General features: G+C 44.8%; 1 protein-coding gene across 1 annotated transcript in view; it reads left to right on the top strand.

The window, feature by feature from the left end:
• The first annotated feature begins 14,736 nt into the window (after window positions 1–14,736).
• DPYSL5 (dihydropyrimidinase like 5) overlaps window positions 14,737–23,248 on the top strand; it is a 180,430-nt gene continuing 171,918 nt past the window's right edge. Inside the window, exon 1 of the mRNA XM_082251156.1 lies at window positions 14,737–14,859. The gene's annotated coding sequence lies outside the window, so the exon portion shown is untranslated. The remainder of the gene's footprint in view (window positions 14,860–23,248) is intronic.

The raw sequence follows: 23,248 nt of genomic DNA, 5'->3' as shown, positions 1-23,248 counted from the left end.
AAATATTAAAAAGTGTACAAAGTACACACAAGACTGGTGTGATACAACACACATCAACATAGCATATGCAATCTCCAAGGTAGCCAAGGTCCCAAATATAGCGAATGGACATGCAGATGGTCGCATGGGGCTGCTGTGGCTATGCTGACGCGTTTCAGGGGCGAACCCCTTTCCTATGTTGATGTGTGTTGTATCACACCAGTCTTGTGAGTACTTTGTACACTTTTTAATATTTTAATAAATGGTTTTATGGTAATGCACTAGGTCGGTGCGCCCCTTTTTTTCTTTTTTGTCTTTTCTACCATATGCAAATTAGCCACGCTGGGCACAAATTTTGCGCCCATAGCTACCCCTCTAATTTTATATAGTAGATGTTATTATACCAAAAATAACTATGACTCAAACAGAATGCTAGACTTTTTAAGATCATTTTTTTCTGTTGTAGAGTATATTTAACATATTTATTTAAAGCCTATTCAACTGCTGTTGCCATCACTGTGTTGTTACTAATTGTACAGTTTTGTAATAAATTGAGTATATGCTTGGTGTCTTTTAAGTAGGCTGGGGTGCTCTGTACCAAAGGTTGTAAGTGTATGTCTATATATTCCCCCAGTCGAGCTGTTAAGGAGTCTATGCTGTTGATTATAGGTCTTCCAGGGCCTTGACACCATCTTTGTGTATTTTTGGGACACAATATATCAAGGGTCACGTGTCTGTTGATAAAGTCACGTTTCTGTTGTGATGCAACGCGTCGGGAGAAGCCGGATGACGTCACTTCCGGTCTACGGCCGAGACCGGAAGCATCTGTGGATACCGCATCGGCGGTTTGTTTTGTTGCTTGTTCCTGCTTGCTTACCCTTACTTCAACTACAACTATTCCATGATCCACTGTCCGTTCCCAGTTATACTTCGTTGAAAAACCCCCTGATGTCCTTGATGGTGATCTAACACACCAAAAACGCTCTTTTGAATGTTAATGGAGGTGAGCGGCCATTGCACTTAATCTAAGATTAGAGCTCACGAATTATTCACACAGGTTTATCACTGGATGAGATTCTTTGTTTTATACACTGGAACACCCTTGAACTTTTTTCACCCCATTTTGCATTTATTTATTTATGCATATCTATTTTGTGCACACCATCCAGTGACACATGGACTATTTATGCTGTTAGCATCCTCACTTTTTGCTCATTTGCATATTTTTGAATATTTATCACCTTATCAGCTATTTAGCTAAATTTATGATCTTCATTGTATATTTTATATTATATATATTGTTTTATTCTTCATATATTTCTTGTGAACACCTTTCATTCACTTTGTTTTGTGACCCACCATTTTAGAAATTGAGTGCTGATTCCCCCTTTCCTTCACTTTTTAACAGTAAGTGGTGACACTACTACAATCGGCAGCTGATTTCGGTGCTCCACTCATCTTCTTCTGCTATTTATCAAACTCATTGGTAGCGCATTGGTCCCTCCCATTTTTTCTTTATTTTTTAACTGGGTGTGTTCCTTCACTTAATAATTGCTCTTGTGGGTTAAACATATAGTACTTTTTGATTTTCAGGATTCTAATAAATTTATTTATTCCTATATAAGTATCAAATTTGTTTAGCCCTTTGCATGGAGCATATTTAATACCTTTATCTAAGGTGGTCATTTCTTCCTTACTAAATTAATTAAAATAATTAAATTTCCCTTGCCTACCTCTCCCTACTCTTTTTTCTGTTGAATACTTCTCCCTCCTCTGCACCCTCGTTTTCTTGTTTTTTGTCCTCGTATGGGGGTTCCTACCATCGGTTCCCTAAAAAAGGAGTAGGGCGATATTATCAGCTGCCAGGATTTCTGCCAGGATCAATAGCTATTCTTTTACCTTGTCAAACAAATGTAACAAAACACTTACAATGGTATATTTAACAGACCAAAAGGGAGCAAATAAGAGAATTTGGGGGGCACAGATCAATTTGCAGTGTGTTGGTTAGCAGCTGGATTGTAGAAAATTCAATGAGGCAAGTTCACACATCTCAAAGGGTTAAATCAGATATGCCCCTTTCACACTTGTGCGATTTGTCCTGCAATTTGGGACTGCAAAGTCGTATGACAAGTCATACCCGATTAATTCCACTGAATACTGTTCATATCTATGCAACCTCAAGTAGCAACGACTTCAAAGTAGTCCCTGCACTACTTTGGTCTGACTTGGATGCGACTTGAGGTCCATAGACCTCAAGATTACACAGGCATTTCTTCAAGTCGTGTTAAAGTCATGCAACTTTGAGGTCACACAAGTGTGAAAGCGGCCTTAAAGGTCTTGTGGGAACTTCTATTTACATTTTTTTGCCGTATGCTGGATGTACCTGCATGACACCGAATCTCATGTCAAGGGGCCTGACCTGCTCCTAGGATAGTCAGTGGATGGGTGACAGTTGAAAGGGGATGCTAGTGAGAGGGTCCTGAAGATAAGTTTTTGTCCATTATGTCGACTTGTCAGAGAGTAAAGAGAGCAAGAGACTTAACCCCATCTACACTTGTGGCAGTGTGGCTGTTCCTAAATACCAAAAAAGTCCTGAAGATAGAAGTCCTCAACCATTGTGGTTCAGCTGGAGTATCCCACTATTCCCTTCTCCTATCCCAATCACAAATAAACAACAAAAAACCAACACCGCCTAGACTGTTAATTTGTGTGAAGAGCCATCAGGAGCAAGAAGGGATACGGAGATTTTATCTAAAGTAACCTAGTGCTGGTAATCAGGGGAGCCCGTCAAGACACTATTCAGCAAGTTCTGCGGGGTCAGTGCTACATGTGTGTGTGTGTATATATATATATATATATATACACACATGGATGTGTGTTTGAGCTTTGGGGTGCACACCTTAATGCAATAGGCCGTGCACATATATGGGTATGAACCTGGCCGACTGGGCCACCTGTAGGCAGCAGAGACCGCAAGTCCTCCCAGGAATTCAACAAACCCCAGCATTCAGCGGGGCCAGGACATGTCCAGCTGCTGGGTGCTGCAACTTTCATTCTAGCACCTGACAGGAATTCTGTGCAAGTCCTGTGAAGTTAAGTGATCACAGTCCCAACAGTACTGTCACAGTTCCAGTGCTAAGGTCAATATTTAGACCTGGGAGCCTGCGAGGGACAAGGAGCCTGTGTCTCTCAGTTAAGTATAAAGCCCCGTACAAACGCACCGATTGTTGGCCGACCGATCGGCCGTCTTTTGTCCAGTGTTGTTGTGTTGGTTGAAATGTGCTCTAGACTGCACACGAATTTTGTCGGCCAACGACAACCAACTGCAGAAGTGATGTCATGTGCTGGTCTACTTTCCGTGTGTTTTTTCTTCTCTGAGCATGCCCAGTCTTGCTCATCACATTTTTGACAGCCGAAATCTGTACTGACTGACGGAAAATCGGCCGTTCTTTGTTGGCCAACAAAAATTTTATAGCCTGCACACCAGATTTTGTTCGGCCGAAAAGTCGCAGTCGGTTATCGGAAGCATCATACTAACAAGCCGATAATCGGCTGATCGGACGTTGGCCGACAATTTACGGCCAACAAGCGGTGCGTGTGTACGGGCCTTAAGGGACCAAACGCCCACTGACACCAGTGCTAAACATTGGGAGGAAGTGTTAATTATTTAATCCCACTGACACCAGTGCTGGGTGTGGGATAGGTGTTACTGAATCCCACGCTCAGGCGATTTTTTTTAACCCCACTTATACCAATGCTGTTTTTTTAAACCCACAATACTAAGGGTTTTTTTTATGTGTATGCACTGGCTTAGCTAAAACGGAATCATTTTTGCTATAATGTTCTCTGTACAGCACAACAGTATATGTCAGAGCTAAAGAAATGTATAATAATAGTGTGTGTGGAAGGTACATTAGAGTGTAAGCTCCTCTGGTACAGACACTGATGTAACTGGCTCAGTAGTCTCTGTAAAACATAAATGAGAAAAAAAAAAGTAGAATAATAAGCATAACGATAATAATAGTGCATAACTGTGGGGGGACATTAGAGTGTAAGCTTCTGTGGTACAGAGACTGAAGTGACTGGCTCAGTATTCTCTGTACAGCACTGCACTATATGTCAGAGCTATAGAAATGTATAAAAATAATAGTGTGTGTGTGGTGGGTACATTAAGTTTCCGTTCACACTACCGTGGCACGGCTTCGGGGGCGACCTGTGAAGTCGCGTGCACCGCGACTTTGGCGCGACTTGCACGGACTTCACATAATTGAAGTCAATGCAAGTCGCTCCGATGTCGCCCCAAAGTAGTACAGGAACTATTTTCTAAGTCAGAGCGACTTGATTCGCTCCTATTAGAACGGTTCCCGTAGCACTGAATGGACCGCGACTTGTCAGGCTGACAGGTCGCCTGACAAGTCGCGGTAGTGTGAACCGGGACTTAGGCTACATTCACACCTGAGCGTAGCGTTTTCGCTCGTTTTTTACAGCGATTTTACCGAGATTTTTACCGCGATTTACAGGTGTTTTTTGTGCAGGCATTTTTAGATTTAATAGAGACCAATGGAAAACGCCTGTAATCTGCCCAAAAAGAAGCTCATGTACTTTTTTGAGCGTTGGGCATTTTGCTCAAAGCGTCAAAACGCTCAGATGTGAACAGGGGCCATTGAAATGATTAGGATTTGTCTTGTTGGGCGTATTGAGAGCTGATCCTAGAGCAGAAAAACTCCCCAAAAACGCCCCAAAAACGCCTACATGTGAATGGAGCCTTAGGCTACATTCACACCTGAGCGTAGCGTTTTCGCGCATTTTTTACTGCGATTTTACCGCGATTTTTACCGCGATTTACAGGCGTTTTTACAGGCGTTTTTTGTGTAGGCGTTTTTAGATTGAATAGAAACCAATGGAAAACGCCTGTAATCTGCCCAAAAAGAAGCTCATGTACTTTTTTGAGCGTTGGGCGTTTTGCTTACAGTGTCAAAACGCTCAGATGTGAACAGGGGCCATTGAAATGAATAGGATTTGTCTTGTTGGGCGTTTTGAGAGCTGATCCTAGAGCAGAAAAACTCCCCAAAAACGCCCCAAAACGCCTACATGTGAACGGAGCCTTAGAGTGTAAATTTTTGTTTATTAAAAATCTCACAAACATACAACATAATAAAAACCTATTTACATATATACAGAATAAATACATTATATATAAACAAACAAAAAGTAACTTACTTCAGCATAAAAAAACAAACTAGCTTCTTTGCCAGAAAACATAAACAGAACCAAATATACAAAACAAGATGCATGTTATTATTAATATTATTTTAATGCACAACAAAGCCCTAACCTCCACCTAAACACACCCTCAGGCTAAGAAACGATTACACATTTAAACCATGCATGCAGCCTTTTTCCAAATATCTAATCTTATAAAAATCTAGGGGACGTGAAAGGACAGAAAGAAAAGCCGCACACCCAGAGATTGAGAGACAGCAGCTATGGGTACCTGAAATTCCTCCACGCCTTTGTCCAGGCTCCCGGCTGCCACCTGTCCTTCTCAAGACCCCACATTTTCCCAACCTCACTCAGAATATTGTGCACCACCACCTCAACAGGAAGGACTTTTTCCCGAGTGGAAACCTATGTGAAGTAACAGACTTCTATGTTAACTAAAAAAAGTGTCTCAAAATCAAAATCCCGATGCAACGCAAAAGTCCTATACAGCCACTCCGCATAACTCAAGCGGGAAAGGAAAGGGAGACCCAGAGCCCCACCCATCCGCTTATAGACTTCTATATTGAAGGGGCACGTAAGCAAGAAATGATCCATCGTCTCCTCTACACTGCCACACTCCACTCTCGGAAAACCACGGTTCTCAGCAGAGCGATGCTTCAAGTTGCCCTTCACATAAAGTCTGCCATGGAATGAGAGCCAGACAAAATCCAGAAACTTTAAAGAGGTTCTCTCCAGATTAATTAAACACAGACCCTCCCTCATAACAGGGCCTGGGCAATCCCCCAAGGCAAGTGGCTTGCTAAAGGCAGATTTAACATTCCTCTTCTCCAGGGCCTTCCTAGGAAGAGACTTAATTTCCTCCGCCGTCACTCACCACCATCAAAGCATTTTCAGGCACGGGACAACATGAGCTGGGAGCTTACCACGTCGCACCCTCAGACTTTTTACTGGCCCACCATTCTCCCACCTTCGCAGAATAGGCCTAAACCAGGACTGAAAAATACCAACCCACCCAGGTGGTTCCTCTGACAGCATGTTACCAACATTATGTTTCAAAAACATCAGAGAATAAAATACTACTGGGTTGAATATACATAGGCCACCTATCCACCTAGAAAGGAAGGTTACAGACCTCTTAATGAGGTTCAGTTTATTACACCATAACAGCCGGAAAAAACAGCTGTAAATCTTTGCATAGAGAGACACTGGCAAAACACAGGCAAAGCTTTAATCAGACAACCCTTTCCCTGTAAGAGAGTTTCCATTCCTTCCAGCTGGCAACCGTGGCATCGGCATCTTGTAGCCTGCTTTCCCAGTTTGCAAGGCTGTAATCGCCTGGACCAAATTTGATACCTAAAACTTTAATTTCCTGCTGGGACTCTGGGAAGGTGTCCAGAAGCTCGAAGTTATTGCTTTCCTCTCCCATCCAGAAAACCTCTCTCTTATCCTGATTGATCTTTGAGCCTGATGCCTCAGCATACTTCTCCATCACTGAGGCCTCCTCTGCCTCAGAGATGAAAACAGACACGTCATCAGCATAGGCCACGACCCTCAAAAGGGGCTCACCAGGAATGCCCAAAGGTGCCCTGCACATCGGTCTGCTCTCTAACCTCCTGATGAAGGGATCGTTTGGGAACATGTATAGAAGAGGACTCAAAGGACACCCCTGACGCACACACAAGCCAACCTCAAAGAGCTATCCAATCCAACCATTCACAAGCATGAAGCTTTCAGCCCCTCTGTACAAAGTCTTCAGCCAATCGAAAAAGCCCCCCTCCAGGCCATACTTGCCAAGAAGCAGCCATAGGTAGTCATTGACCCGATCAAAGGCTTTAGCCTGATCCAACGCCAGCAGGTACTTTCTCCAGCCTGCAGCCCTGCACCATTCCAGGGCCTCCCGGACACCTAATACCGCTGAAAAAGTTCTTCTACCCGGAACCAAACAGTGTTGGTGGTGAGAAAGTATCTTCCTATCAACATTAAGAAGGCTAATGGGACGCCAATTCTCAATTCTTGAAGAATCTTTACCTGTTGACAGAAGAATCACCGAAGATTATCACATATAGGGGGAGAGAGGGAACCCTCTCTCAGACAGCCATTAAAAACCCCCACAAAATACAGGGCCAGAGTTATCTTAGAGTGCTTATAAAACTCAGCTGTCAATCCATCTGGCCCAGGCGAATTCTTTATGGCAAGCTTATCAATTGCCTCAACCACCTCTTCTGCAGTGATGTCCTCTGTCAAACTCACCAGAGAAGTGCCATTTCCCAGTCCTGGAATAGAATCTAGAAAACCTGACATGTCTGCCCGATCAAGGTCTCTCTTGCCCAGGAGGTCAGCATAATATGACCTGGCGGTTTCCAGGATCTCCGACTTGGACTTGGTTAAGGAACCCGTACTGTCAACCAGGCCTACAACTTACCCCCCTCCCTACTCGGAGACCCTACACACTTTAATGTTCCCTGTAATTCCTCTTCCATGGAAATCACAGACTCGTCACCCGAAGAACCATCATCCTCCACCTCAGAAAACACTTCAAACCTTTTGGACACCTCCACCCTCCCAGGTTCAGGTACAGACACATCCTTCTTCTTCTTCCTCTTCCCAGATTTTCTTTTTGCCTCCTGCCACACCATATCTTCATGAGACAACTCTGACAGCAAAGCCCCCTCAACTTCTTTTCCACCAACAGCCACAACATTATCAGCCCCACTCACAACAGTCCCCCCACCCTTCACCCCAGCACCCTCACCATCATTCACTCCATCCACCAGCGTCTCACGCCCTCCAGGGCTCAGACCCTGGGGAGTGGGGGTCGGTGCAATCATACACACCAGTCCAACTCCCTCCACAGCCCCCACTACCTCCGGGGAGACTGACACAGGAGAATCAGACACAACATCCACGGACACCGACTCAGGGGGCACAACACAAGGGGATGACACAACATTGGATGGACCATCAGACACTGATTGTATTGAGACAACAGGAACAGAGACATTGGGGACCTCTGGAACAGCCCCCTCTCCTCTGCCTCTTCCTTCCATGTCCAGGTGAAAAAACTCTTTCACCAAAGCTGACTGGTTATGCTAGGCCTCAGGGCCAGGGGCGTAACTACAGGGGTTGCAGGGGTTGCAATCGCTACCGGGCCCCATGCTCCAGGGGGCCCGGTAGCAAACCAGTGGGTAAACTTCCAGGATTGCAAAGGTCACACTTGCGACCGGTCCCTGGCATTGCACCACTGTGGGGAGGCCCCAAGATTGCAGGAAGGGGGCCCACTGAAGAACTTGTGAAAGAATCCTGCTGCGGGACCGTAATAAAAGGCCATGCAAGGAGTGTAAAGAGCCCCAGGATTAGTGGGAAGAGCCCTGGGCTTGAAGGTAAGGGCCCCGGCCAGGGGTCTGGGGGGCCCATCATGGTTTCTTGCATCAGGGCCCTGAAGGTTCTAGTTACGCCTCTGCTCAGGGCACTCGCTATACGCATGCCCAAACGTATCACAAAGATTGCATTTAATCTTATTGCAATCCTTTGCCAAATGCCCCAGGCCCTGACACAGAGAGCACTTAATCTCTGGACACGAGGAGGTGAAATGACCCCACGAACTGCACTTATTACAGAGCTTTGTCTGCCCAGGGTAAAACACGACAATCCTCTTCTTCCCAATGAAGGCTGAGAAGGGCAGATGCTGGACCGCATTCCCACAAACGTGCAACCTCATCTGCACCGACCACCCACCTGTCCATATGTCCCTCTCATCCACAATCTTCTTCAATGGGGTCAGAGGCTCCCCAAATCTCCTCAGCCAGACAGACAGGTCAGCAGAAGGAATAGATTCATTCCTTACCAGCATGGTGACATTCTTGACAAGAGGTTGGCGTGAGACAAGTTTTGGGATGTGTCCCTCCCACTCCCGCAGACCCCTATACACATGTTCATACTCCCAGAAAATATTGAGTGACCAGGTGCGAACATAGGACAGATCGTACTCATAGGAGCCTACTGGACTGATCAAAGCAAATATGTCATACGTCTTGAAACCCATCACCAACAACCTCCTTATTGGGGGGGGGGGGGCACCCCCACTCTCCCACCTGAGCAGCACTACATTCCTCTGCCTGAAAGATAGGGGTCAAGATGGCAGACCTGCAGCAGACCTTCCCCCTGAGCTGCCTGACTGATGTGACCCCCCCCCTCATCCCAGCCAGAGCCCCAGCATAGATTTTACTTGCAGGATTAGACACTCCTGATGCCAAAGCTGCACCATTGGTTGCAAGAGCCTCAGAACCCCCGCTCTGCAAATCACCATCAGAGGCAGCAGCAGTCACTCCATCCGCCAACACACATACATTCCCCTTTCCAGCATTACAAGCAGCTTTATCATTCACATTCATTTTCACATCCATGGCACTACTGCTCCTAGCAGACCCGCTCACACTAGATGCTGCCGCTTTCACTTCCTCCTCCCCCAACATACACTTATTAGGTAAAAGCCTTCCACGCCTTGTCACTCTTCCTGGGATTTCAGTAACACCTTTCACAGTGCAGCTGTCATTTCCTTTCCCACCATTATCTGCTATACCTGCAGCAACCAGTGGGGATTGTGCAGCAAAAATGGCAGATCCCCTTCCATCAGCAGAGTTCACAGTCATAGGTTTCTTACTGCCATTGTACAGAGACATAGAATTCATAGCAGCAGAGTCCAGTCCTGCAGGCACAGCAGCCAACTTCTACGGAGAGCCTTCTGCAGACACTGGAGGTTTTCCCTCCAAAACTTTGCTCTGCATGCTGGAGTCCATACTGTCAGTTTTTACAAAGCATGGATTCTCTCACCTTTTACCTTCACATGACTGGGTACAGAGTCCTCACCATCATCCTCATCTGCAGAAACCACTTAAAGAGGTTGTAAAGCCGTACAACGTTTTTTTTTTTTTTCTTGGCAACCTGTAAGAGAAACACATAATGAGCTAGTATGCATCGCATACTAGCTCATTATGCAATACTTACCTTAGAACGAGCCCCCACCGTGCAGCCCGCTTACCTGTATGACGGGCGACATGTCCAGTCGCCCGTCTTCCGGGATCGCGGCATCCGGCCATCTGATTGGCCGTAGCCGCGGTGACGTCACTCCTGCGCGCGGGAGCCGACAGTCAAGGCACGGGGCTCTGAAGAAACGGCACCAGCGGCCGTTCCTTCAGAGCGCATGCACCAGTGGCGTCACTGGATGCATGTAAGGTAAATATTTCCTAAACGGTACATGTTTAGGAGATATTTACAGTACCTATAGGTAAGCCTTATCATAGGCTTACCTATAGGCAAAAGTGTCCGAGGAGGGTTTACTTCCTCTTTAAAAGCCAAAGGTTCTTTCACCTAAGGGAGACTCCATTTGCTGAATAAAGTTCAACGGCCCTCCGCCATTTTCCTCTACTTCCTGTGCTGCTCCTCTAGCTTGCTAGGGAGGGAAGCAGAGGCCGTCATTTCCTCTGGTGAAGCAGATCCTAAGGTGGAAGGGATTTCAGGGGCAGCATCCAGGACCCCCTCCTCACTCTCCACCCCTACTGCCACCGCTGATGCATTTCTGCGACTGGTGTCATCCCTCATTCTCTGGAACCTTTCCTCATTCTGGAACTTTTCCTTGAAAGCTCCGCTCTTTTCCTTCAACACTTTGACCAGATTCTGCTGGCGCTTTATGGTGTCCTCCAAAACTTTACCCTCCGGTTTCAGACTTTTTGCTCCATGCTTTATAATGCACGACTTTCTTTTTCCAGTAATCAGCTTTCAGGCTCACCAGCTTTTCCTCCTCCTTCTTTATTCTCTTTAAATGATCAGCAACCCTTTGTCTGAAAGTGGGGGAAAATTCATAGCCAAGGTCTTCAGGCGAAGATGAAGCTTGGGATCGCCGATCAGATCCCTCAGAGGGACCATCGCCAGGGTCATCCCCAGAATCTCCCATCCTCACTGGGGCCAGGTAACTCACCTGGCCCCCTGGTGTCTGGAGAGGGAGAGCTGCAGAGACTGATGTGATTGGCTCAGTATTCTCTATACAACCCTACAGTATATGTCAGAGCCATGTAAAAGTATAATAATAATAATAATAGTGTGTGTGTGTGGAGAATACATTAGAGTGTAAGCTCCTCTGGTGCAGAGACTAAAATGACTGGCTCTGTGTTCTCTGTACAGCACTGTGATATATGTCAGAGCTATAGAAATGTATAATAATAGTGTGTGACTACAGGGGGACATTAGAGTGTAAGCTCCATTGGTGCAGAGACTGATGTGATTGGCTCAGTTTTCTCTGTACAACCCTACAGTATATGTCAGAGCCATGGAAAAGTATAATAATAATAATAATAATAGTGTGTGTGTGTGTGTGTGGAGAATACATTAGAGTGTAAGCTCCTCTGGTACAGAGACTAAAATGACTGGCTCTGTGTTCTCTGTACAGCAATGTGGTATATGTCATAGCCAGGGCCGGTGCTTCCACTAGGCAAACTAGGCAGCTGCCTAGGGCGCATTGCAACCTAGGGGCGCAGCCATGAGTCGGCACTCTCTGTCCATCATGAATGATCCTTGTGAGCTGAGGGGTGGGGGAGGAAGAATGGACAGAGGAAGATGCCAGGTGTCTGGGGCAGTGGCTGAACTACCAGGCCCTGTCTTTCCACCACTGTTGGGGGGGGGGGGGGGCAAGAGGCAGGAATGGAGCCCACAGGAGTGCTGCCTGCATGATGATCCTCTTTGGCTGGAGCTGAGTGGTGTAAACCCTGGGCAGGAAATGACTCTCTGCACTGAGCTGGTGGGCAGCTATTCATTTCCATGGGTCGGTATTAAGTAGGGAGCGGAGGAGAGCTGAACCTGACCCCAAGCTTGGCACTGGAGGGCGGCACCTTTACTGGAGCAGAAACGATGAGGCACCGGAATGGTCTGAGGAGGTTGGGGATTAGGGACGTGCGGAGTTCTCTGTCTGCTGCTTCTCCCTTCACCAGGAGCCGGTTGGAGCTGTGGTGAGCACTGTGGTCCTAGAGAGGAGCATCCTAGGAGAAGGAATCAGCAGGATCACGGTGAAGGAGGGCAGAGTGCGGGCCACTCTCTTCATACCGCCCAGTGAGTGTCCCCAGAACAGGGGATCAGGGTCCCTGGGTGTGACATGGAGGTTCCCTGGTGTGAAAGGGAATCAGGGTCACCAGGTGTGCCATGGGGGATAGGGGTCCCTGGGTGTAACAGGGTTTCAGGGTCACCAGGTGTGCCATGAGGAATTGGGGTCCCTGGGTGTGCCATGGGGGATTGAGGTCCCCAGTTGTGACATGGAGGAACATCAGGGTCTCTGGGTAAGACATGGAGGAACATCAGGTGCCCCTGGTGTGACATGGAGGAACATCGGGGTCCCTTGGTGTGGCATAGAGGGACATTAGGGTCCCCAGGTGTGAGATGGAGGAATAAGGGGATCACTGTGTATGACATAGAGGAGTTTTTAACTCCTTCCCTTTTTATTTTATTTTTTTGGGGGAGGGGGGGGGCGCAAGTAGCTGGTCTTGCCTAGGGTGTAAAATAGTCTAGCACCGGCCCTGGTCATAGCTATATAAATGTATAATAATAGTGTGTGACTACAGGGGGACATTAGAGTGTAAGCTCCATTGGTGCAGAGACTGAAGTGACTGGCTCTGTGTTCTCTGTACAACACTGTGGTATATGTCAGAGCTATAGAAATGTATAATAATAGTGTGTGACTACAGGGGGACATTAAAATGTAAGCTCCATTGGTGCAGAGACTGATGTGATTGGCTCAGTGTTCTCTGTACAACCCTACAGTATATGTCAGAGCTATAGAAAAGTATAATAATAATAATATTAATAATAATAATAGTAGTGTGTGTGGAGAGTACATTAAAGTGTAAGCTCCTCTGGTACAGAGACTAAAATGACTGGCTCTGTGTTCTCTGTACAGCAATGTGGTATATGTCATAGCTATATAAATGTATAATAATAGTGTGTGACTACAGTGGGACATTAGAGTGTAAGCTCCATTGGTGCAGAGACTGAAGTGACTGGCTCTGTGTTCTCTGTACAACACTGTGGTATATGTCAGAGATATATGAAAATGGGGGAAGAGGGATAAGTGGGACCTCAGACTCCCCAAGTGTAGAGATTCTCACTGGGATTAAGGGAATGGGAAATGGAAAATAATCTGGATTTTTGGGTACCAATACCTATTAATTTACATGAAGGAAATATATTTTATAAACATTTTTAAAAAAAATAACTTTATTGAATATGTATAAAATTAGCACATACTGAATACATTACAACAATTGTGACAAATATGACAGACAATTGACACAGCCGGTGCCAACTAGGTATTACAGATTCAGGATGTGGAGGAAGAACGGAGTATCTCCACAGTTTCTCGACATGTTTCGCGCACTAGGCCGCTTCTTCAGGAGAATATAATACATAGATTTTTATACAAAGGTCTAAAAAATGAGACAAAAATAAGTCAAAAAACACATATCACCATTATATGGGAGATTTTGCAATATGTATGGGGAGAGACATGAGGTCATGGTCCTCCACATCCTGAATCTGTAATACCTAGTTGGCACCGGCTGTGTCAATTGTCACATTTGTCACAATTGTTGTAATGTATTCAGTATTTGTTAATTTTATACATATTCAATAAAGTTATTTTTTTAAATGTTTTTTATAGAAATATATTTCCTTCATGTAAATTAATAGGTATTGGTACCCAAAAATCCTGATTATTTTCCATTTCCCATTCCCTCAATCCCAGTGAGAACCTTTACACTTGGGGAGTCTGAGGTCCCACTTATCCCTCTTCCCCCATTTTCATAGTTAGTACCTATTTTTTATATACCATATCAGGCATCAATTGTCATGTCAGAGATATATATTAAGCTATATTAATAGTAATTGGGGGAGGGGGCTTTGGAGTGTAAGCTCCTCTGGTCCTGAGATTGATGTGACTGGTTCAGTGTTCTCTATAAAGCACTGTGGTACATGTCAGAACTATAGAAATGTATTATTTATTATAATAATAATAATGTCTGTGAAGAGACATTAGAGTGTAAGCTCGTGTGGTATTTCCACATACACTGGCTGATATACACAGAAATGTCTTATTACATCCTCTGGCCTTGCCCTTGCAGGCTATGTGTGGTATACAGTAGCAGTGTGGGCACACAGCTGGTGTCAGGGTGTGTGGTGGCCCCCAGTAGGAATCATATCTCCTCTCCCCGGGGTGTAACACATGGTTGGGCCTCTCCCTCATTGTCAGGTACCTCACAGGTCGCCATGGCAACCGGTAAGGCGATTCCCCCATCCCAGAGATGCGCGGACTCCTCCCAGTCTCGCCAAACGTTCGAAACGGTGCATGCCGGGACTCGTAGTCCCGGGGAGTAATGATATAATTGGCTGTAAAGAAACAAAGAACTACTGCTCCTCCTGGCCTATCAGCGGCTCATGTTTGCGCTCACTCTAGCCTGCTTGTCATGTTCCCGCCGGGCTATTGGAAGAAGCAGACGTCAGTCAGCCGGGGACGCCCGCCCCCCTGTGTCTCTCCCGTTTCAGGGTGCTGTGAGAGGCGCACGCAGAGGAGCCCTGCCCAGCCAGTCAGTGCCGGAGCTGCACCGAGCCCAGACACAGCAGGTGAGTGGTGCCCACCTCACACAATGCCAGCCGGGGTGGAGGGTGCCCGTTCTTCTCTGTGTACCGCCTGCCCCCCCCCCCCCCATCCATCCATCCATTGCAGGCTATGGGATTACTGCACTGCCTTCTCTATCAGTCCATGTCAGGGAGCCAATCACCGGCTGTGTGAGGATTGCTGTGTATGCATAGAGATGTGTGCTCCCAGGAAGCCTCTGATCACTCATAGCCTGCATTCTGTAGAAATCAGACTGACAGCCCTATGCAGTGACACCATCAGTGTGATCCAAGGGAGGGATCAGATCTCTGTAAAGTCAGGGTGATGTATGCTGGCTGCTTCCCATCACAATGCTGGCTGTATGTGCCAGGCTGCTGCATTCTGGCAGTATTGCACTGCCTAACCCCTTTACTGAATAGCTCTATCTATGAGAATGAAGCATTGATTAGAAATGTAATTCAGTGATGTGATTTCAGAGGGATGGATGTTGGCTTTCTCCAAGCGCTGTGCCAGGCGCCACTGCCTGTAATTAATGTATCGGCCCGTGTGTGGTGCCCGTGCAGAGTACAATTCTCTGTCTGTTCTAAATTTCTAAATCTGATTGTATGATCTTCCTAATAGTGGCCGAAATTCTGGTGCCGAAACCAAAAATGCAGGATGCACTTTTTCGGAAACCGAAATTGGCGGTTTTTAGAAAATATATGTAATTTTATAAATAATTGTATTCTATTCCACTTTTAAATTTAATGAATTTAAATTAATATGAATTTGTCATCGCTTTTATCGGCACCTTTTTTGAAGCGGTGTTAACCACTGCAGCCCCGGAAGGTTTACCCCCCCCCCCCCCCCCCCTTCATGACCAGGCTATTTTTTGAGATACAGCACTGTGTTACGTTAACTGAAAACTGCGCGGTCGTGCAATGCTGTACCCAAATAAAATCAATGTCTCCCCCCCCCCCCCCCCCACAAATAGAGCTTTCTTTTGGTGGTATTTGATCACCTCTGCGGTTTAATTTTTTTGCGCTGTAAACAAAAAAAATGCAGAAAATTTTGAAAAAAAAAAACTATTTTTGGACAATTTGCTATTATTATTATTATTATTATTATTATTATTATTATTATTATTATTATTATTATTTAGGACTTGTATAGAGCCGACAGTTTACGTAGCGCTTTACAACTTGAGGGTAGACAATACAATGCACATTAACCACTTGCCGACCTCCCGCTGCAGATATACTGGCGCCCTCATTAGGAAGCGGGGAAGCCGATCCATGGGGGCCAATGGCGGCGACTGTCACCGGGAACCCGCAATCGCTCCCCGCTGAGAGAGAACAACACAGCAGACCGTTGTTGTCTCTGGAATGAACACAGAGTGCCTGTGATCCTCCTATTTAGGATCACAGGTCTCTGTGTTGATTCTACAAGTCCCTCCCCCATACAGTTAGAAAACACCCCCTAGGCTCCCACTTAACCCTTTGATCACCCCTTCCCTGCCAGTGTCATTATTACAGTAACAGTGCATATTTTTAGCACTGATTACTGTAGTATTGTCACTGGTCCCCCCCCCCCCCAAAAGTGTCAAAAATGTCAGGGGTCTGATCTGTCCGCCGCAATGTCGCAGTCTTGCTAAAAATCGCAGATTGCTGCCATTACTAGTAAAAAAAAAAAATAAATAAATAAAAATTACATAAATCTTTCCCCTAGGTTGTAGACTTTTTGCGCAAACCAATCAAAATATACTTATTTGGATTTTTTTTTTTTTACCAAAAATATGTAGTGGGATAGAAATTGGCCTAAGAGGATGAAAAAATTAGATTTTAAATTTTTTTTTTTTGGGAATGTTATATAGCAGAAAGTGAAAAATATTGTTTTTTTCCAAAGTGGTCGGTTTTTTTGTTTATAATGCAAAAAATAGAAATCGCACAGGTGATCAAATACCACCAAAAAGAAAGTTCTATTTGTGGAAAAAAAAAAGGACATTAATTGTATTTGGGTACAGCGTCGCACGACCGCGCAATTGTCAGTTAAGGCAACGCAGTGCCGAATCGCAAAAGAATGGCCTGGTCATTAAGGTGGCAAATCCTTCTGGTCCAGAAGTGATTAATACAGTAGGAATCAGAGGGCCCGGCTCGTTAGGTTTTATAGCTCTTAGATTGTAAGCTCTATTTAATAAAAAAAAAATAAATAAATAAATAAAACATCTAATTTCTTCATAAATTTAGGCCAATATGTATCCTGCTACATATTTTTAGTAAAAAAAAATCCCAGTAAGCATATATTAATTGGTTTGCGCAAAAGTTATAGCATTTACAAGCTATGGGATAATTTTATGGAATTTTTATTTCTTTATTTTTTTACTAGTAATGGCAGCGATCAGCGACCTGTAACGGGGCTGCAATATTTCGGCGGATAAATCTGACACTTTTGACACTTTTTTTGGAACCAGTGACACTAATACAGTGATCAGCACTTAAAAATATGCACGGTCACTTTACTAATGACACTGGTGATATTAACGGACAATTGCGCGGTCGTGCGACGCTGTACCTAAACGAATTTGACGTCCTTTTTTTCCCACAAACAGAGCTTTCTTTTGGTGGTATTTGATCACCTGTGCGATTTTTACTTTTTGCGCTATAAACAAAAAAAGAGCGACAGTTTTGCAAAAATAACAATATTTTTCACATTCTTTTATATGAAATTCCAAAAAAAAAAAATGTAAAAATCTAAATTTTTTAAAATTTTTGCCCAATTTGTTTTCTGCTACATATGTTTGGTAAAAAAAATTGCAAAAAGTGTATTTTGATTGGTTTGCACAAAAGTTATCGTGTTTACTAATTAAGGGAAAGATTTCTGTAATTTTTGGTGTTTTTTTTTTTTTTTTTTTTGCGGGACTGAGACATTGCGGCGGACAGATCGGACCCTTGACTGCCATTTTTGACACTTTTGGGGTTACCAGTGACATTACTGCAGTAATCAGTGTTATACATATGCACTGTTACTGCAAAATGACACTGGCAGGGAAGGGGTTAACTTTATTGGGGAAGGAGGGGTTAAGTGTGTCCCTAGGGGCGTGCTTCTAACTGTGATTGGACATGGCTACTGGTGTAGGAACAATGATCAACGGTCCTATAGTAGAACCGTATGATCACCATTCCTACACAGGGGAGAATGACAGGCGGCTTGTTTACATCAGCCGCCTGCCTTTCTCCCTTCACGGAGGACGATCGCGAGTGACCGGCGGACATCGGGTCCGCCGGTCACACGCACGGACTTCCCAGGGAACGAGCCGGCTATTGGCTCACAAGCCGGTGACAGGCTAGTGACGTACCGGTACGTCACTTTGCCTGGCCGGGGCAACCGGTTAAAGTGGGAGCCGGTCGCCGGTGGCTTGGGTGCACGCCCTAGACCCGGACCTGCAGAATCACATACCAGTACGTGATCATGCGCACAGGAGCCACCACCCCGTAGTAAATGTATGTGGGGCGGTCGGTAAGAGGTTAAAAATCCTGCTAAAAAAAGTACCAAAAATATGCATTAAAAACACACCAAGAATGCATCAAAAATGAACCCATGTTGCGTATTTGATGCATTTTTGAGTCGCATGACCTATGAAAAACACACCATAAGTACAGTAAAGTCGCAGGTGTTTTCTGCGCCATTATCGGCATCTAATAAATCTATATTTGACAACCCATTTGATCGATATGCCACACACACATGCCATCAGATTGAATTTTTCGCACCTCTGCTTCCACCATGTGATATCCTAATCTGATCAATCAGGATAGGAACAAACAAAGTATCCCGGTGCTGCCAGTCACTGCAAAACGATCAATCATTTTCCGCATTAGCCGATTGACTGACTTCGCATGAACAAATCCAATCGTAAATTGATCTAAATCATTTAGAAGGGAAGGCTGTTTGTTTGCGAATTTGATTGTATTGATTGACTTGCACATCGATAGAATACAAAAATCAAAGCATGTGCCCACCAGTAGATCTACCAACAACTATATAGTACAAGGGCCTGTCTGATTGGATACAAAATGATTGGATAGATTAGGCATGACTGTAATATTATGTGGTTTTGGTAAATCTAAAGTTGATTGCACGATCAGATTGTAATATGTATGGTGATGTCAACACCCTACAAAACGCATGACACTTTGTACAGTGTGTTGCAGCACCGTTCAATTATAATGCTCCTAGCCCTGGTTCACATTGCTGTGACTTCTAATGCGACTTGCTGCAATATGCTACACAGAAAATCGCATGACATCTTAAAACACATTCATTTCAATGGTCCTGGTCTTAAAAGAGAAGTATAGTCTTGTTTATTTTTTTAAAATCATACTTAGGCCCCTTTCACACATGCTGTCTGTCTGTTTTTCATCCATCCGTTGACGGATGAAAAACGGACATCAATGTATCTCTATGTAAAAATGGATGACAACGGATGATCATCTGTTTTAATCCGCTTCTGTCAATGTCTGTTTTTTTGAACATATTTGTCATTCATCAAAAAAACGGATTGGACGAAAAACTGATGACAACTGACGAAAAAAGCATGAAAAACAGATGAAAAACAGATGGAAAACTGATAAATTTTGACGTGACTGAACTGATGAACTGAACGGACCGTATGTGTGAAAGGGGCCTTACCTAGGTGGATGCTGCATCTGTCCCCGCCATCTCTAAGCCCTCGTTCACATTGGAGGCGGGTTTGAAATCGTGGTGAAGTTCAGCTGAACTCGCACGATTTCAAACCCATATTTCATTGCGAGTTCAGGGGCGATTTAAAAGAGATCTGTGCGGGTTCATGCACAGATGTCTATTGAAATTGCCCTTAAAGTCGCCAAAAGTAGTGCAGGAACTACTTTTGGAAATCAGTGCGGCGGCGCAAAGTCAGCATCTCACCGATTCGGATGGTGACGGTGTTGTGTCAGAATAGCGCTACCTATCTGCTACTGGAAGCGATGTACGGACTAGAAAAACTTGCTGCTCATGGGCTATGCGTTCCAACATGGCCGCTATGCATTCCAATAGGTTTCCTAATGTGACAGAACATGAAGCAGCGGCAGAGATCTTCTTACACCCATGTAAGTCCTGAATTTTACATTTATTTTAGCAGTAAACTCTCCTTTTATATAGTAAAACCTCGACCGTGTAAAATAGTCCATTTCACTAAATAATCAGTTTGTCGCTGAGCAGTGCGGGGTGTACCAAGATGGCCGTCGCCACCTTCTACCTGGTTTCTCACTATACGTAGTGATAATAGAAATGTAATACTGTGATTCAGTATATTAGGTGAGTTTACTGCTAAAATAAATGTAAAATTTAGGACTTGCGTGGGTGTAAGAAGATGTCGGTCAGGTTAGGAAACCCATAGCGGCCATGTTGGAACACATGGCACATGCGCAGTAAATTGTTCTAATCCGTTCGTCACTTCCGGTCGCAGAACCTGATAGGTAGCGCTATTCTGACAGAACACCAGCAATAGGTTGCGATTTGACATGTCAAATCACCCCTATGTGATAGTGGGCTAAGGGTGAGAACTAAGCGATCAAACACTGCTGATCACTCAGTTCTCCCCACTGCACCGAGCAGAGAGCCGTGACTGTCAGTCTCCAGCTCTCTGCTCTGCCCTCGCTCACTGGATTACTAGGCTGTGGAGGGGGCAGGAGGGGCTGGCCTAGGCTCTCAGCGACTCGCTGGGAGGCTGAGCCCGGTGCCGGTCCAGACATGTGGGCGGATCCCGAACCATATGGTCCTGATCTTTCCCTAACCAGGCCTCTGTGATATCAGCCAACAGCGGGCTTCAGCCTGCTGTCTGCTGGAAACAGGTCAGGTTGCACTACCAAACAAGCTGTACTTCTCCTTCAGTGCTGGTTTACACTATAGTAATGTGAGACATTGCACGTGATTCACTCCGCACTGCTCTGTAAATCACATGCGATGTCTGTGCGATGCAAATTCAGCCATACAGATTGTACGGCTGAGTTTGCATCGCATTCGGACCAAAGTTGTGCAGGACCCTTTTTTGGTCCACACCAGAATCGGATCACATGGCTGTTCAAACCTATGCGATCCGATTACTGTCCCGAAATGACAGCTCGCACTGCGATATGCAAACTAATCTCGGGTGTCGTTACCTTTGAATTGACACCCCCATCGTATCGGATATGGCAGTGTGAACTGCCTGTGCTGCGGATGCGATGCGGGAACACGCAGTAGAGTCGCAGTGTTCCCGAATCGCACTAATGTGAACCGGGACTGAAGTCTCAGTAAGCCACAAGGAAGTCGTATTGTAAAGTCGCACTGGAAGACGCACGACTTCGGTGTGATCCAAGCCGTTATGCACAACTGCAGCCACAATGCGTACCGCAGCGCTCATGCCGTGTATTGGTTAGGGTTGCCACCTCATCTGTTTAAACCAGGACACACATTAATTACACAGGTTCTGTGGCTGGTTAAAGTGGTAACTAAACTCACTTGGTGCCTTATCTGCATTATATCAGCCTCAGACCCTGTGTAATTAATAGGTGTCCCGGATTAAAGGGATGAGGTGACAACCCTAGTATTGGGATGCTCTGTGTTTAAAAAAAAAAAAGACGAGGGACTAATTTTTTTTTTGACCATCGCCATCCGTTATTATCCCATTCTAAATGAACGCAACTCGCGGGATAAGGAATAGCGCAGGTTAACGCCCATTCATTAACGGGCCACAAAGGTCTGAAGCAAACATCCATGTTTTGCTTTTAGGAATGACTGGATTTGGGATCTGTAGGTGAAAAAAATAAATAAATTCCCAACCCCCTCTGTACAAGGCGCCCCCTGGTGCCTGTACCTACCTTTACCATTGCCCCCCTGTAGGTTTACTAAGTGGTGCTTTTATCTAATTTTCCCTAGAATTCCTTTTTAACCTTTTGCATACATTTTTGCTGCTTTTCCCTTTTTTTTTTTTTTTTTTTTTTTTTTTTTGGGGGGGGGGGGGGTTTACTATTTCTTTATCCTTCCCTCTGATATCCCAATTTTTTTTTTTTTTTTTTTAAGCCCGTGGTGTGTGAAACACACTCAAAAGACTTACACCCGGTGCATAAAAAAGTGCACACACGCAAACGTCTGATATCCCAATGTCTGGGCTGATGGGTTAGATCTCTTTGTTCCGTCTTTCATTATTCCTGTCTGTGTCAGTTTTCATTTAAGCATTAACCCCCACACTGCTGGTGACACAGCATCTTACACAGGGGCTGCTCATTCTCTGGTCATTGTTGTGTGCATTCAGGGCAATGCATGCTGGGAATACAATATCCTGCTGGATGCCCTGCCAGAGTCAGGCTGGCTTCCTCAGCCTACATTGTGCTTTCCTGTAATAATCCTATCAGCTCTGGGGCATTCTCACCAAATTCGAAGACTTTGTTCATACTGTAGATTGTGTTATGGACAGCCGTATCCTGACCACACATGGAAATATACAGCCAGCTATCAACCGCAAAAATCTTATAGTTACAAAGCACATTAATCATTTCATGGACTCAGTAGGAGCACCAAACGCATTGATAATTTCATGGGTTCAGTATGAGAACCAAACGCATTGATAATTTCATGGGCTCAGTATGAGAACCAAATGCACTCATCATTTCATGGTTTCGATAGAAGCGCCAAACGCATTGGCACTTCTACCAAAACCATAGAATGATCAATGCGTTTGGCGCTTCTATCGAAACCATAAAACAAGCAAATGCATTGACCATTTTATGGTTTCGATAGAAGCGCCAAACGCATTGATGATTTCATTGTTTCGATAGAAGCACCAAAATGCATTCATCGTTTTTTGGTTTTGATAGACGCGCAAAACACATTGATCGTTTCATTGTTTTGATAGAAGCACCAAATGCATTGATAGTTTCATGGTTTTGGTAGAAGTGCCGAACACATTGGCGCTTCTATTGAAACTATAAAACGGTCAAACGCATTGATCGTTTCATGGTTTTGGTAGAAGTGCCAAACGCATTGATCGTTTTATGGTTTTGATGGAAGGGCCAAACACAATAATCGTTTCATGGTTTGGTAGAAGCGCCAAGCACATTAATCATTTCATGGTTTTGGTAGAAGCACCAAACGCATTGATCGTTTCATGGTTTGGTAGAAGCGCCAAATGCATTGATTGTATGGTTTGGTAGAAGCACCAAACACATTCATCGTTTAATGGTTTTGGTAGGACTCTAGGAGCGCCAGACGCATTGATCGTTTCATGGTTTGGTAGAAGTGCCAAACGCATTGATCGTTTCATGGTTTGGTAGAAGCGCCAAATGCATTGATCGTTTCATGGTTTCGATAGAAGCATTGATCGTTTCATGGTTTCGATAGAAGCGCCAAACGCATTGA

Source organism: Pelophylax lessonae (assembly GCF_965119305.1).
Source record: "Pelophylax lessonae genome assembly, chromosome: 3".
Taxonomy (NCBI): domain Eukaryota; kingdom Metazoa; phylum Chordata; class Amphibia; order Anura; family Ranidae; genus Pelophylax; species Pelophylax lessonae.
Note: the sequence above shows the minus strand (reverse complement) of the source record. Positions and strands in the feature narration are given on the sequence as shown.